The sequence below is a fragment of the Microtus ochrogaster genome, chromosome 7, assembly GCF_000317375.1.
Source record: "Microtus ochrogaster isolate Prairie Vole_2 chromosome 7, MicOch1.0, whole genome shotgun sequence".
NCBI classification, from domain to species: Eukaryota; Metazoa; Chordata; class Mammalia; order Rodentia; family Cricetidae; genus Microtus; species Microtus ochrogaster.
In genome coordinates this window covers 8033935-8045565 of record NC_022014.1, presented here as the reverse complement: position 1 = coordinate 8045565, position 11631 = coordinate 8033935, and the positions used below count along the sequence as shown (strand labels likewise).

At 45.0% G+C, this 11631-nt stretch overlaps 1 protein-coding gene across 13 annotated transcripts in view; it reads right to left on the bottom strand.

The window, feature by feature from the left end:
• The window catches only part of Rbfox1 (RNA binding fox-1 homolog 1), a 1689477-nt gene that overhangs the window by 369660 nt on the left and 1308186 nt on the right, over nt 1-11631 (bottom strand). The window lies entirely within an intron of this gene.

Here is an 11631-nt window from a genome sequence, read left to right as displayed (position 1 = left end):
TTTCATGCTTATTTCTTAAAAGCTTGACATACTTGTGTTCTTCTTGTTAACAGCATTTTGAAATTCAGGATTCCATCTATGCAAAACTCATCTTCTTGGATAGAGCACTTAAAACACCACTTTAATTTCTTAAATATTTTTGTTTCTCCCTTCCAGCTCCTTCTCAGTCCTATCTTGGTTGTCAGTTCTTGGTTCTACAGGAGGAGAAAAACCCTGCACATATAAACCGGAACACATAACAGAATTTAAGATGCAGTCCAGAGTGAACACAAACCAAGAGGCAGACTAAACCATAGAGCCGCTCTCTGAGCATAGCATGAAAGAATTCACAACTCCAAATGAACCACACGGTCACAACATCTCTTTCTGACACCTAAAAGCAAGACAAACAAACAGCCTCTAATCTTAAAACCCGAGTGTTCCAAGGCTCTACCGCTTACTTTACGGAAGTTTCCTAGATCCAGCATTCCAGGCCCACATAATAAACACTCCCACTCGTGTCCAAAACAAGATAGAACTCTTTTCTGGTGAGTCAATGAAATTGTAGCAATTCTTAAAAATGCCCCAATCGCCATTGTTTAAAGAGCACAGGAAGCTGGTGTTGGCTGGCAGTGAAGAGCCTTCAGTGGGCTTGCTTCCTGCCTCCTCTGCAGGTTTTGATGATGCAAGAGGAAGGGGATTCTAATGGGGTTTGCATCTCTTTATGCTAATAAGGTTGCATTAGCCCATTTTCATGGCCAGCACCGGAAAACATAAACATCAAATGAAAAACAAATGGGGCCAGGAAGCTGCCAGGAAACCCAACCCCTTGACCCTGAAGCACCTAAGCCCAATTGCATCCTCTCCTTCATTCATTCTTTATGGAAAGGCAAAGTAGCCATCCCTAAGTGAATCTGATTCAAGCACACACTGGTGCACATACACATGCAATCACACTGCGCACACACGCACGCTATCTCAGAGCTCAGAAGCAGCAAAGTACCAGGCTCTTTTGATTTATGAAGCAGCCTTCACAGCATTGAGCTAACAACATGGCCACCCAGGACCCCACTCCCTGAAATGCCTTTATGAACAGGACAAGGCCCTGCTCGTGAACAAAAGGAGCGGTGTGGCTTTATAAATCATTAATACAGACGGAGCCAGGCAGGGACTGCGTTCCTGGTCAGTGGAAGAGCTTTGGTTCAAGGCGGAGCTTTGGAGGCTGGAATTGGCTTTGCAGAAACACACTCTATCACTGTCTGCGGACACTGCCTTCTAGCCCCACACTTTCTCTTTGAATCCTCTGCAACCCAGACTCAAGGCCTACTAAGTGCCTTAACGAACAAACCCATAGCCCTAATGATTTAAGATAAGACCAGCTGTCTCGTGCCTGTAATCCCAGTACTCACAAGGCTGAGGCAGGAGGACTGCCATGAATTTGAGGTCATGCCACATCATCTATGCTCTAAAATGAGTGTGAAGTCAGCCTGGGTTGTCGGCTGAGATTTTCTCCATAACTATCTGCTTCAAGGAGGAAGGATGTTCAGATCATCTCCTTTCTGATGATTAAAGCAAAGCCAAGGGACACTCTGGACAGTGGACAGACAGCCTGCCTTAGACCTCTTAAATCAAGTTCTACCAGAAGCCTCCACAGCAGGGGGAGGCAGACAGACTCAGGATTCCATCTATATAAAACTCATCTTCTTGAATAGAGCACTTAAAACACCACTTTAATTTCCTAAATATTTTTGTTTCTCCCTTCTAGCCCCTCCTCGGTGACAAGTCACTGAATAGCAATGTCTTTCAGTGTGGGGTCTGGAAAAACTCCGTGGCTTTAAATATCACCTCTCACACCTCTGTCTCTTGTTGTCTGTGTTAAAGAAAGGGAGAGAGAAAGTAGTTAAATGGGTAGGTGAAACCTGGGCAGGACTTGCTGTTACACACAACTACAATCCCAGCATGAGGAAAGCTGAGGCAGGAGAGTTGCTATGAGTTAGAGACCAGGATGAACTATACAGCAAGACCCTTCCTCAAATGAAAACAAGGAACAAGAAATAAGAAGTAAGTATACTGACTCCCTGGAGGCCTATGTGTGAGATTAAAAGAGAAAAATCCATGTAAATTTGCTGAGTCATGTTCTTGCCACCCAAGACTCCATAAACATTATTGATTATGTCACTATTTTAATTATGTCATTGCCATCATGGTGCTGAGGATAGCAAAATCCTCTGGCCCCTTCAATGAACTCACAGTAGCTCTTCCTGTTTACAAAAAAAGCTTCCTTTCCTAAGCTGAAACAAAAGAGAAGAAAGTGGGGAAGGAAAAAAAAAAGAGAGAGAGAGAGAAGAAAAAGAAAGTGCAAGGAATCTGGAGTTTGACACAGAGACCCCTAGTGGAAGGAACTGAAATTGCATCAGCAGGCAAAGACTCCATTCCCTTCCTGCTTTGGCAGCTCCTTGGAATCCTTAGAAAGGAAGGTGTTGAAGGGGAAAAAAGAGAAGAAAGCAAAAAAGGAAAAAAAATGCATAGCTTTTGAAAGATTATCTGGATGAGCGAGCCTGTCAGCCCATGTAAGCAAAGGCACTGGATGGGGAAGCCAGCACAAGCTGTCTGTAGGAGGTGCTTTTGTGTTTCCAGAGACTACGGGAGTGACCCAGTTGAAGTCCCTTACACCTTGCTCTTATGTTCCCAGAATCAAAGGAACAAATGATCGGACAGCAGGGGCTCTGTCCTTTCCCATCACACTGAATCTGGACCCATGTGCTTCATCAATCCTAGTGTTTGCTTTGGCCTCCAAGTCAGGGACGCAGGCGCCCTAACTGCACCAAGATTCCTCTGAACTGTCCACTTTTGAGCAGCTGCTCACCATGTTGAAGTCTATTGGATTCTGCATCACCATGTCCGGAATCTCCTGCACCAGGGCACAGTGCCATTCTGAATAGAAATAAATGAAGCCCCTGCAGTATGATTTTGTCAGCTTTTGAAAGTAAATAATTTTGCTACTGACAAGAGCAAGATGATTGGTATTCCTCTTCCTGCCATGGAGCATCAATTGAGCTATGCAGCCATGCCACAGCCGCTGCCACCGCCACCACCACCACCACCACCAGCAAAGACCCAGAAGAGGAAGGGGGAACAGAGAACTGAGCAGCCAGGATATGACCTCAGATTCCTGGTACCTGTAACCTCAGCAGGCCATGGGCGCATAAGTATTCCCATTCAGGAGAAGTGGGCAGTTTCCAGGAGCAGGCCCTGTGTTATCTTAACACATTGAGACATCTCTTTAACATCAATGTGAGGATCTTTTTTTTTTAGTATCTTGGGCACCTACCTGCATTGTGCTGCATCTCAAGCCCGAGTGATACCCTGCTTCATCTAATGAAGAACAATATAAAATGACCATTCTTGTCTCGATTTTTTCCGAAGAAGCAATTAAGGTCCAAATCAAGTTAAGTGCATTGCTCGATTCAGTCAGATCAGCTCATGAATAACGGAGTTGGGATTAAGCCTCAGAGCTTGATTTCTGCTCTATAGACGAGGGCAAGAGACACCTGCTTTTCACAAACCACATTTTGCAGGGAAAGTCGGCTTGCAGGTTTCTAAGGGAAGACCAGCTTTTGAATATGAACCGGAAGGACTTTCTCCCTGCCTAAGATCCCACAGTTGCTGCTCATTGCTCACGGAGCATTCCAGGAGAGGGGCGTCATCTCTCAGCTCAAATCCTCTCCCGAGAGCTAAGCACTACCCAACCTAGGCATAGAAAGCAGTTCTCCTGGAAGGAACACACAGATGCGTGCTGCTATTTCCAATAAGAAAAATCCAGTTCTCCAGGTGAGAGCCAGGCAAGCATCTGTCACCGAGGAAAGAAAAGACTCATTAAAGCCAAGCTCTCCTTGCATTTCCTGAGTCCGGGGAAATCTGAGGCCCTTAGATCCTAAAGCTGCCGTACTTCGTTCCATAGCCACAGAAGAAAAGGAAAATAGTCATGAAGTCCCTGAGAACACACACTTGGCATTCCCACACTACTTACTAGTCTGTGTGTGCTGAAACAACGCAGAGGAAAAGATCAAAACTGGGTGCAACTGCACAGCAAATAGAATTTGATGAGCCCTAAGGACCATGGTAGCAGCCTTCTGACCAGCCCACTGCTGAAGAACCCTCTGTATACTCTATACATTAAATACAGAATATCTTTCCTTTGCTGTGGGCTGCTATGTGGGCAGAGTGAGGGAGAGGTGCTGTGTAGAAAGTTGTAGGTTAATTATATAGTCTTGTTCTTTGCGCATTGGATCAGGAAGGAAAGAAGGAAGGATGGAACCATTCCCGGCCGGGAATGGAACAAGATTCCTAACACACGCCATGGGCCAATCTGATCTGTGTCTAAATGCAGCATGGAAGATGCTCTTCCAGGGATGGGGGAGCCCTGGCCCTTGCTTACTAAGGGCATCTGGCACCCTTTGGGAGTTCAAAAACCACAGAATGAGAAGAGTGTAGTGGTGGCTCAGGCCGTCATTCCAGCAACAAGGGTGATGGCGGTAGAAGAAAGGAAAGGTGAGGGATAGCCTGGGTGACTTACTAAAGCCTTGTTTCAGAATAAAAGGTGAAAAGAGATGGGAGGATAGATCAAGTCAGTGGTAAAGCACTTACTTACCATGTCGTAGGCTCTAGTGTAACCTCAAGTGACACAATAAGTGAGCAAATACATGCATACATCATGTGGACTCTACAAACTTAGAATCAAAAAGCAAACACAGGAGTGACTGTTGATTTCTATGGATACTGGAAAACTTATCTATCGCTACTGATTGGGAAAGGGTCCTTGCCAACTCAAATGTAAGTTAACTTCGGAATTAGCAAAGGTGTCAGCTGTGGCAATGAGGAGGTTGGTAGAAATGAGGAAGGGACTGATGGGTAGCTAAAGTGGAGAGAGAGCCGGCTATCCTTCTGTCGTTCCATTGACTCACTCATTACTCATGGCCCCTGGACAAGATTACAGAGTTGCCACCAAACAGCCTTGGGGCCTCTTGGTAAATACCCTAGGAGTTTGATCAAACTCTCCTCCTACCTACTGCCTCTGTCCTGGGTCCACACCTTGCATGCACTATTCTACAATTCTGGAATGTCAATAGGTCCCCCTTTTCACCCTATGTCCCCATCCAAGCCAGAGTGAGACTACAGGATGGACACAGTGCCTCCCTTTCCCTATCCTCAGAGACTGGACGACCCTGGATGAGACCCATTTCTATTGTTTCCTATCTCCGTGTATCTAAGATTGCCATGGTGTCTTCTGTAGCTGAAGACAATTCCGTGTGTGTGTGCATGTGTGTGTGTGTGTGTGTCCTTGCTGGTGCATGCATATAGGTGTGCATGCAGCCCCCAAATCAACTTGGTCCACTCCTCAGCCACCGTCCCCACTTTGCATTTTTTAAGATCTGGTCTTTCCTGACTTTAAACTGGCCTGGATGGCTAAACTAGTGACTGGAGAGACCCAAGGGTCCTCTTGTCTCTGCCTCCCCTGGGCTGTGATATTTAAACATGGGCCAACAAACCTGCTTGCCAACTCCCACCACCACCACCACCACCACCACCACCACCACCACCACCACCAGGTGCTAGCTAAGCACAGGTCTTCATGCTTGCGTGGCAAACATTTTACCACTTAATCTATTTCCCCAGGTCCATTCTTCCTCTCTCCTGCCCTAGACTGCTTTCTTTAGCTCCTCCCAAGCCCAGGATTCTTGCACCTCAGCTCTGAAGAACCATCACCTCTGCAGAGACTCCCCTGAGCCTTAGCCATTATCCTCTCCATCTCCTTTCCTATGCTTCCCAATCTGAAACTAGTTTCTGGCTTCATCCCTAGCCACATCCACCTTTTCCTGGAGCCTCAGCCCCATAACAGTGCCGACACTTCTTAACAAACTGAAATGGCAACAACACTTGGAAACAATTTCCCACAAACAAGTGACTATATGTACCTGACCCTGTACATAGCAGAGGGCAGTGAGTACCGTCTCCCCTTGTTTCATAGTTCTGTCATGCCACATATTCATCTATAGCTCTCTTTACTGAACACTTACACCCTCTGTAATCAGCCCTGAGGCATTGTGGGTGAAATTTAGGAAAAGACTGAAAGACCTTAACTATCTATCTCACTGTGAAGCTCAGAAACAACGCCCTGGAATTGGTCAAACACTTGTTAAATACAAGAAATGCAGATCAACTGTAGAGGACTCCAAAGGGAAGATTCCCATGCGAAGGACAGAAATCATCTTCGGCTCTTTCTCAGCCAAATAATCACAGTTCCGCTATGCTGGAAAAACAGAAGCAGCTGTAAAAGTCCCACTTCCCGGCCATATCAGAGGTCTGGGAATTCTGACCTTTGCACTTTCCTAACCTTAAGAGGTGCTTGAACCCTGAATTTGGGATTCTTTGGTAATCCATCTTCCAGTTGCTTCCTCTTGTAAGGGCAGACTGTGTTACCACTGCTCATTTCCCCAGTTGATTTGCACTCACCGTGGTAGAAGAGTCAGGGTCCTTCTGGAGCTACTGTGCTTAAGAGCTGACCCTATTTGACACAGACTCCTCCTCAACAGGGCCAGGAGCGGCAAGTGCCATCAGGGTGACAGCTACAGCCCAGTGCTCAGTCCTGAAAGACTTTCTCTAGTCACTCTGGAAATAGGCAACTGTATTGATGAACGGAACACTCTATGCTTTTATGAATTGAATTACGCAGCACCCTGGGACACCTCTCCCTGTCCATTAAAGAAGTCTCTGCAGATGGAACAATTGCACTCGTGTCTGCCAGAGCTGCTTCTTCCTCAGGGTGATACCCCATGCCCATCAGCAGCCCCCTTAGGCACAAATGCGCAAACCTGGTTTTCTTCACCATGCCACAATGCCTTTCTCTTCCAGAAGACTACGATTTGCCTGATAAACTACACTGCTTCTTAGCAGCCAATATGAATAAACAAGCATTATGTTCTCTCTTGGGGCAGGAAGCTTGGTGAAATGAATCAGAAACCCCTAAAAACCATCGTCTCCCCTCAGCACATCGTCTGCCGGACAATCACTCAAGGGCCGGCTGTAAGGAAAACAGATGGTGCGTGAGCACTAATGACTGGGCTTTCTCCATTCCCAGCTCAGGCAGAGCTGCTGGCTCTCATGTTCTGACGCACAACCTACCACGAAATGGCAGGCAGAGAGTGATGGCAGAGGAGACGCCCGTCTGTGGACAGACAGATGCATTATGGGTTCCACGAATGAACGTCGCTTTAAGTGACTTTAACGAAGAGGCCAACCCAGGTAGGAATGCAGCTGATTTGGGGACACATTTCTCTCTGTGGAGGGGAAGGCAAAGAAGCATCCAGCCCACTGGACGCTGGGCCTCACCCTCTCAGAACAGCTCCAACACACATACCTTCTCTCTGTCTTTAGAAAAGAACAGAAAAACCAGCAGGGTTTTATTTAAAAAAAAATATTGCAGACAATATCTGAAGACAGAGGCAGGCAGACATCTCATGGCAAACAGCTAGCTAGGCCTACGAATGTGCTCATTCTAGCTACTTAGATCGCTTTAAACAATTCAGACATGAAGATAATCTATCCTAATTCTTTTCTGCGTTATTGGCACTATTGACTACCCCCAATCCACAGCCCTGTCTAATAAATCAGTATGGGATTAAGCCAAGAAGAAAGAATGTGATAAAGTGTCATTTGTCCCCTCCGTAAATCATCAGATGGGGATGCAGGGGGAGAGACTGCAACGAGAACTGAACTTTCCTATGCAGCAATAATTGTTACGCCTTACCTAATGTGTCCCTAATTTACAGCCACGTATGGTGCGGAGACGCGAGCCCCCGCAACAACACCGCCATCCGGCCTCCATGAGTGAGCCCTCTACCCCAGTGAGCTTCCACACTGAGCCGCACTTTCTAATTAAAGACAGAAAGGGCTGATGTGCGGGTTTCAGTTCAATTGCTTTCGATCTGAAGGTGTCCACCATGAGCAATGGCTTCATTTACCAGGAATTACCCTTTGTACAAACCACTTCACTATTTAAAACAAAGCTCATGCATCACCATTAGGTGGGGAAAAATGACCCATCTTTGGATATTGACAGTGGCGTGGGCCACTTTAGAGGCCCCCTTTTCCTCCCCTCTTTAATGTGGATTTTAAGTATTTGACTCATTGTTAAATTTGGGCTGATTAAAAGACTGGGAGTGAACAGCACTTGACAGATGAGAAGGCTTCGTGGAACAGAACTGGAGACAATGAGGGTGGGGTAGGAACAAGGAGCAGTAAGTTTAACGCTACTGGTTTGCTTCACAGAGGCAGAAATGCGGGCAAAATCCATCTGTGGAGGTCTGGGGCATGAAGCGTCCATCAGAAAACAAATCTTAGTGTCTGCTGTTTGCGTCCTCAGCATTCCTTATGGAGAAATGGGTGTTTGGTATTTGTTCCCTTGATCTAGGAGAATTTTGTAGCACGTGTGTGTGTGTGTGTGTGTATGTGTGTGTGTGTATGTGTGTACATGAACATGCACATACCGCTTTCTATCAAGCAAACAAAACAGATTCTCCTTTGCTATCATTGCTAATAAGCTCCAAATTTGAAACTGGAATTCAAAATTCTCCTTCAATGAAAGACGGTTTAAGCGAGTACCCAGTTAGCAGCTAACGCTAGAAAGATTTTTCACTGGAAATACATACAAGCTGGAAGTCAAATTGTGGGACAATGTCACTGTCAAAGGAGTCCCCGAAAAGAGCCACTGCAGGGTGTCAAGACCCAAGTCTGAGGCATGTACTTCACCTCACCAATGAGGAGACAGCCATATTCCTCAGCAATACATCACCACTTCTAGCTAGAAGTAAGCTACAGCCTTAAACCCATACAGTGTGCTGGCAATTTGTAAGTGTGCGTGTGTGTACATGTGCATACATGCAAGTGATAACATCATTGGTTACCAATGCCAAAAGGGCTACCAAGCTTTCTCCCATCTCACTTTTCCCAACTAGAGCAATAGCTTGGATGTTAGAAAAGGGACGAGAAGAATGGCAAAGAGCAAAGAGAGAAAAAGAACAAATCATAAACTTCAGGAAAATATGTATGTAAAGAGAAGTTATTAGAAAATGTAAACAAATGATACAAAATAATTCAAACAATGCAAACACCGAAGACACCACTTCATTGGTCTGAATAAATAAGCCATTTGCAGCAAAAGGGCTCCGTTGTTGAACATTCAGTATATATTCCCAAGGCTGGTATCCTAATTGGTTTTTGTTTTCATGAATCGTCGTAAGGGCAAATATGAGAGTATTTAGGAAGGGATGGAATGTTAATATCGAAGCCAGTGAAAGCATATAACTGAGTCATTTTCCTCAAGTGCTGAACAGGAGAAAGTCCCTGTGGAAGACTTCATTCTAAGATAAAACATTTCAGTGAAGACCCAGGAGTTCCTTAAACATGAGACCATGTTCACGAATAAAAAGAGGATAAGAAATGTTTCCAAAAAATAGGAGGGTTTTAATTATGTTCCTTTATAAACTGATGATGAGGATGGCAGTGGTCTCTGACATGTGCCGTTTTTCCACACACAAAATTAAATGCTTCTAATGGAGGCATTGCTAATCATAAATGAAGCATGATTCATTCATCTATTAGATCAATATGCTTTGAAAGTATGAACTAGCTCTCTGTTCATCAAACGCATGGCTATGGAATACTAGCTATAGATTAGCAGCAGAAAAAAAAAGTATAGTGGTTCCACCCCGGCAGAAGATATGTAGTCTGTACTGGTCTGTGGCTTGTGGAGATTAAAGGGACTGTCTCCTCTCTAAATCAGCCAGTTGTCTGACCTTGACTTTGAATCGTGGCATTAAAAGGCCAGAAGAGATGACCCCAAGGCACAGGTCTCTGATAGTGGATTTTTGGGAAGAGTAGTGGTGGCAGCTAAAAACCCGGATTGTGTAAAGGATAATCAAAAATAAATGTCTGCCCGTTTTTCCTTCAGAATTTTAGTAAACCTCAGTTAGAGACATCCTTCTGCCACTCACACCTGTTCTGAACCCATGTCACACTCATTCAAGTGGAAAACACATTGAGATCTTCTCTCACAGCCCATCCTCCATCTACCTTCCTGGGGAACCATGCTGTTGATACAGTCACCTCTAAATATTTGCTATGGCTGCCAGCACTTCCTGGGAGGCTCCCTCTCCATAGCAGGTGTGTTCCACAGTGGGAAAGCCTCGGTGCCACATGATACAACCATCCTTTCATAGCAAGGATAGATGCTTGTTCAAAGGCACTGTCCTCCTTCCTAAGGTCTTCAATGGGTAAACCGGTTTAATGGTGAAGCAGAAAACAGATTAATTAAAACACGGAAGAGCCAGAAAGAGAGAAAGTATTAAGCACCTATAACATTCCATGTTTTAAATAACATTATTCCAGTCGATTCACAAATAAAATAAAAAGACATGAATATAGGATTTAAAAAAACAGATATTTTAATAATTTGTTTCAATCCAGTTGAGGCTTAACAACTGAAGAAATGCTCCCTGGGATATTCTCATGGTGAGAAACTTATGTAAAACACACAGATACTTGACAAACATTCACGGCCGAGGCAAAGAAATGGTAGAAGCTGGTGGATCATATATTATCAATAATACTATCAATACATTCCTAAGAGATAGTTCCTGGTCTGATTTACTAAACAGGAAACAAAATAAAACAAATACAAGTATAAACCAATTTATTCACAAGATGTTTTTAAGGGGGCTGTTCTCAAAAAAGACTAGCAACAGTAAATACGCAGAAGAAAAATTTGGCAACCAAGCTGATAACAAATTACCCAAATGTTCAATCCAGAACCCCCGGCACTTTATGAAGACATATATTCCTGCAGTACAAATCAGAACGGGGCATCTTGGAGGCAAGGGCCTCCTTTCAACTCTTGGAAAGGAAGTTTGGTTAACACACACACACACACACACACACACACACACACACACACACGTAGTCAGCCACATCCTTAAAACGAATTTGTGGAAAGGTAGGTAGAAGGATTACCCGTAATGAAACTTTACAGGACAGGACAGAGGGAGTCAGGTTGTGGATTCCCACCCGCAGACAAAAACCCTCTAATCTTGCCAACTCACAGCCACAGACCCCGCCCCGTGACACAGCTGGCCTGCCTCCCCACAGGACAGTGTTAGGTCATTTCCAAAGCCCTGAGGAGTAGATGAGGCAGAAGCCTTTCTAGTAAGACAGAGAAGACCCAGTGAGGCCCAGAGCTGACACTCAGAGCAAGAACCGAATCCAAAAATTCACAGATTTGGACTGGGTGGGAGTGAAGCCAAGAGACATCCGGGCAAGACCACTCATTGTCAAGGGAGTGGACAGGCCTGGGGTATAGAAACAACCAAATAAGCAAACAAAACCACCCTATGTTCAGGACAGTCAAAACAGTATCTGCCCATGCTCACCCAGTGCTGGAGAGTTTCAAAGAAGATTGGGTAGGGTGCTGTCAGACTGCAAAAATCCCAATCTTCTGAGTCTTGTAGAAGGGATAGAAAGCACAGACAAACTTAACAAAGATTTCCTCTCTCTCTCTCTCTCTCTCTCTCTCTCTCTCTCTCTCTCTCTCCTCTCTCT